The sequence below is a fragment of the Echinops telfairi genome, unplaced genomic scaffold (genome assembly GCF_000313985.2).
Source record: "Echinops telfairi isolate 266 unplaced genomic scaffold, ASM31398v2 ScPeMD7_443;HRSCAF=831, whole genome shotgun sequence".
Lineage (NCBI taxonomy): Eukaryota > Metazoa > Chordata > Mammalia > Afrosoricida > Tenrecidae > Echinops > Echinops telfairi.
Window position 1 is genome coordinate 33,927,499 of NW_022104341.1, and position 5,942 is coordinate 33,933,440.

Sequence of the window (5,942 nt, forward strand, 5' to 3'; positions counted from 1 at the left end):
ATGTGACCTCCTCCCTGGGGGACGGACAACAGAAAAGTGGGTGAAGGGAGACGTTGGACAGGGCAAGATATGACAAAATAATAATTTATAAATTATCCAGGGCTCATGAGGTTAGGGGGAGCGGGAAGGGAGGGGAAAAATGAGAACCTAAGGCCGGGGGCTTAAGTGGAGAGGAAATGTTTTGAGAATGATGAGGGCAATGAATGTACAAATGCACTTTACACAATTGATGTATATGTATTGTGATGAGTTGTATGAGCCCCTAATAAAATGATTAAAAAATATTTTGCCTTTTTGTGGGACAGGCCTGGATTTTTTGTTTAACGTAGATATGTAGGTTTTAGATCTTTGAAACTCACAGCCACCTTGCCTCAAATTTCAATTCCTTTCTACGTCCTTATCGGTCACTATGTGAAAGCTGATAAGACTGTTTTAATGGGCACCTTGACCACACTTACCTTTTCTCCGTTCTCTGTGCACTCCAACACAGAGCCTCGACATCAATTCCTAAAACAGCACCTCATTCTACGAAGGGATTCTTCCCGTAACTCTTACCTCTCCCTCTTTTCATCTCTTCCTTCCTTCCTTCCTTCATTCGTTCACTCACTTATTCTTTCGAAAAGAAAGGACGATTACAATACCTCAGAAGAGCTGTTAAAACATAAAACGGAGCTCCTCTCAGATGCCAGGCATGGCTCTTATTGCTGGGATACCAAAATGAACCAACAAACCCAGTCCCCTGACACAGTCCTGCTGGAGCTCATCATCTCCAGAGGGCAGATCCAACCAAACACAATGCAGCGGATTGCAAAAAGTATTATGGAGAATACCAAGTCAGTTAAAGGGGAGAGGCAAAAGGAGGCAGAATTTGGGATTTGCTATTTTATATCAGGTGGCCAAGGAAGGTTTCAATCATCAGATTATCAAGAGGAAGAGAATCACACAGATCGGAGGGGAAAATCATCCCGTCAGAAAGCACAGCAGGTGGAAAGACCTTGTTTGTGCCTGCAGTGGCTTCAGCAGAGGAGGGAAGCTCGGGAGAGGAGGCGCTGGGCTTGGTAGGACCTATGGCATGGAAGTAGTGTTTGGTACACACTCCAGACAAGGCTTCCAGTGTATGGGAAATGCTGGACTTTTCTATGTGATTGGTGGATTCAGGAAAGTGGGCGTGTGTGTGTATGTGTGTGAGTGTGTGTTGTTGGAAATCGATTGGAGAAGGTCAAAGGTGGGAGCAGGAACCAGCTAAGGCATTATTTCTATAAGCGCATCTAAGGACTCAAAACCAAGTTTTGATGGTCTGCTTTTTTAGCTTCTTCAAAAATTTTTGGAATTTCTGTTTTCTCCATTAAATATTTTTGCTGAGAAAGGAAAATAAAAGGCCGTCAAATTATAAGCTCATTCAGGGAGGAATCAAGGCATACTTCTTCACCTTCCCAAAAGTTCCTAGCTCACAGAAGAGATAAAACAGGGAATTATAAAATAAAAATAACCTGAGATTATGAGCCATTTGCAGTCAAGAAGCGTAAAACTAAGTGCTCCACACACACTTGTTGTGCGCCTTTGAGGCGATTCCCATACAGTGACCCCATAGGACAAAGCAGAACGACCCCCTAACGCTTCCTAGGCTGTAATCCCTACAAGAGCAGACTTCCAGGCGGGTTTGAACCACCAACCTTTCAGTTAGCAGCCGGGTTGTTAACCATTGTGCAACCAGAGTTTCTTCCATAAGTGGTGGATACTATTACCACAACTTGGCAGTTTTTCTGTGGTGTGTTTGTTTGCATGTTGCTATGACTGTGGACGCTATGCCACTGGTGTTTCAAATATCAGCAGGGTCACCCAAGGTGAACAGATGTGAACAGCACAACAATTATTTGTGGTCACGTCGGACCTGTACATAGATCGAGAGACAGCTGTGTGAACAGAACAAGGGAATACTGTGTGATTTAAAATCAGGAAAGGTTTGTGTCACAGTTGTATCCTCTCATCATATTTATTCAATCTGTGTGTTGGGCAAACAATGAGAGAAGCTGGACTTACTCAAGAACAACGCATCATCAGGATTGGAGGAAGGTTTATTAACAAACGTTGGTATGCAGACAGATGACAATCTTGCTTGCTGGAAGTGAGGAGGACTTGAGGCACTTGCTGATGAAGATTAAGGATTGCAGCCTTCAGTACGGACTGTGATCCAATGTAAAGGCGGCCCAAATCCTCACAACTGGCCCAATAAGTAACATCAAGATAAATGGAGAGAAGATTGAAGTTGTCAAGGATTTCTTTTGTGCTTGAATTAAAAATCAATGTTCCTGGGAGCCACAGTCAAGAGACCCATTTCATTGGGTAAATTTGCTCTATAAGACCTCTTTAAAATGATTAAGGATGTTACTTTGAGGATTAAGGCACCCTGACTCCAGCAATGGCACCTAACAACATAGATATTACCGAGGACTCCTACTGACTTAGTGGGTCATGTGTAGGGCTGCTAGCTGCAGTTCTAACCCACCAACTCCATGGGACAAAGAAGAGCCTTTCTGTGCCCATAAAGATCCCTTAGAAATCTTAGGGATTTCTGTTCTGCCTATAGGCTCGCTGTGAGTAGGAATGAACTTGCCACAGTGGCTGGTTTGGTAGAGTTGTAATAAGAATGACTGTGGTTCTGTGGTTAAAGTGCCCAACCTCTGACTGAAAGGTTGGTGGTTCAAACCACTGGCCACTCCTCAGGAGAAAGATGGGGCACTCAGCTGCCCTAAAGACAGCACCATTAGAAACCTCATGGGGTAATTCTATTCTGCTCGGTAGCGGTGCTGTGAATCTGAGTTTTTCTCAATGGCTTTGTTATTGTTGCTAGAGTTGTTATGTACACTATTTTCTGTTAATGGCAACCGGGATCTTCTTGCTCCTCAGGGATCTTGGTTTAACTGGGTTCAATCTACATCAATTTTGTAGCCTGTGGATGATCAAGTCACAGCTCTCTTCCATTGGAGATATGCTATCTTAAAGCTCATTTCCTAGCGTCGGTGCCTCATGCTTTGCCTCTGTACTTCGATACATTGCTGTAGACACCAAATGTTTTGAATTTTCAGAGAAATACACGTGCTTTGTGTTCACGTGCAATACGCACTTCACTGGAAGATTCACAGGAATAAAACAGAAACAGAAACGTAGGTCCCTGAGGTCATCAGCATGCCTGAAACGATGTCCCACAAATGTGGATTTCTCTTGAAAACCCGCATTCTCCTTCCTTTCTCTCATTTCCTTTAAAGAACAAAAAATAAGCTTAACAACCAAACCAAGCAGCAAAGTCCCTGCCTGGTCTCCTACTGAGCTAGGTCTCTACACCTCTGAACCCTGGTCACTGCTCCCAAACCACCCCAATGGGAAGACAAGGTCCGCCTTCAACTTCAGGCACGTATACAGTGTTCTCCCCAAGGGGAGAATCCTGGCCAAAGAGCCATTGACTAGTCTGACTTTAGCATTAATTTGCCCAAATGCCTTCAAAAGTGAGATAGTTTATTGTGCCAGCCTGGCTGATAAACACAGGTGGGATTGACTGAGGGGCGGAGAGATGGATGGCTTGGTGAGCCTTGCCTTTCTTGTCTCTCGCTCTGTGATCATTGGACCAGTGTGCGGCTGCCTTGCTTGTTCTGTGCCTCAATTTAAAGGCTACACTGCCTGTGGGACGCCTAGCCTGTGGACTGTGTTGCTGTAAGTTGAGGTCCCTTTAAGACTTCTCTGGAGCCGGGGACTGGCGGTTGGTGACCTGCCTTGTGATTGGCTGCTGTGCTGACATAGCCTAGCTCTCTCTACAAATAGAGGAAGATCTGGCAGCAGACTAGACTTGAAGGACTGCTAGTCTCTCAACTTTCTCTCACGGATGTGAGTTGCACTAAGCCATTTATAGTGCTTTCTAATTTAACTGTATATTTCTTGTATTGTATATTTATCTGTATATGATTTAACAGTCCATTTCTCGTTATATATCTAATTATCTTTATAAATAAATATATTATATTATCAGGAATTTGGTTTTATCTCTCTAGAGAACCCTAACACAAAAAGCTACTCCGAGTCATTTCTGTTTCTTCCCCTCGGAAATCAAAATAAAGGAAGTCACTCTTCCACCAACCATCCATTTCCTTGTAACGTATCATTTCTCTTCCCTAAAGCAGCTTTTTCCTTGAAACCCCTGGGCATAGTTAAGGCCCCAGAAGTCTTCCCCTATTCCCCTGGCACAGCACCCTGGTGCCAGTCTTCTTGACTCACCTATTGTGATTCCTTGTCCCGAGAGTTTTGGCTACGGCTCACTTCGCCATTTCTGCTGAAGGCCCCGGCTTCAACTGAGGTGATCATGGTACCCTGAATCTTTCTTTGTACAACTTACTACCAATTCTGTCTCCAATGTGAATACTCTTCTCCGCCCCTTCCTATTCTCTGCCAAAGTGAGTAGGGATAACATTTGTTTCTGATAGCATGCCTCATTTACTATGTAGAAGTTTTATTTGGAAGTAGCATGATTATATGTGTGTGTGTGTGTGTGTGTTTAATAGATATCAAAGTTTATTAGTGGTTACTAGGGTTAGTATAGAGAAAGTGGGGGGTGGAGGGTAGGGGTGATGGAAAAGCTATATGGATCATGGAGTGGTATGCTTGCAAACAGATTCTTGTCATTGCTGTCAATAAAGCTTAAACCTGTAAATAACTGAACAGACAAAAGTGATGTGACAGATAATATACAAGGGGTTTCAAAAAGTTTGTGGGAAATTTCCATTAAAAAAAAATTTACTTGCATTCATCACTGGGGCTATTTCTTGCTGTTGCTTTGTTTGCTGGCCTGCTCTTCCACCTGCATGGCCAGGTGCAGGGCCTTCCTGAAACCTTGCAGGGTGGAGAGGTACTTGGCAAGGTTCTGTTTTGTTCTCAATGGTCTCCAGGTCATAGTCTGGCTGCTTGGTCATCTCGGGATTGCTTAAGTCAGCTTGGCCCTTGCCGGATGATCTGCTTGAACAACCCTATGGCGTCCTTCAGCTCCTGGATCTGGGTCATGGCTTCATTAAAGCTTGAACTGTTTCTTCGAGCTGAAGAGGTGCATGGTGTCTCGGGGAGACAGCACCACTTGGCGCACTGACTACACAGTGCTCAGGCTGCAGGAGCTTCTCTGAAAGTAGCATATTTTTTGAGTAGGAAATCTATGTATCATATATAGATTAAAAGCAATGAGCCATCTAACAAGGAAAAAGGAAAATTTAATCAATTCCCTATTCTAATGCTATAATTGGTTACTGAAAATATTTTTAAAATCACAATGTAAAATATATTTTATCCAAGATTAAGTATTGATAATGTAAAATATTGGGAATATTTAACATCAGTAACTGAAAGTTTTTGAAGAGATACTTTGTAGGAAGCATTTCACCTTTTTCAGACAAGAATGAAAAATGGAATATTTTAGTGTCATCACTTACCCTAAGGCTCTCGCACCTGTGTTACCTGCCCTTGAGTAGGCTGTCGTAATATATAGATTAAAGCACTGGGTCGCACATTGTAGGTTACTTAAATAAGCAAGACATAAACCAAATTATTTCGATCACGTTTGTTTTTCTTTCAATCACACTTATTATACACATACTATACACATGCACACTTTCATTACCCGATAAACCTTGCTTTACCATAATGACATAGAAGCAATGGCTAAATGGTCAAATTTTTTAGAATGTGGAGGTATACTCTGTGGGCTGAAATTCTAAACTATCTCTTACTATGTTGGTCTCCAGCAATTTCTATTTCCAGGCCTTCATTTCTGTATTGTAAAACTGGTGTGAAAATGGGAAAAAAAGTGTAGCGATTGAAACCATGTCTAAGAGTGAAAGCTTGATATTGATCTTTGTCACTTATACCCTTTCTCTGTGTGTGGCATGTCGAAGACACTGAGACAGACA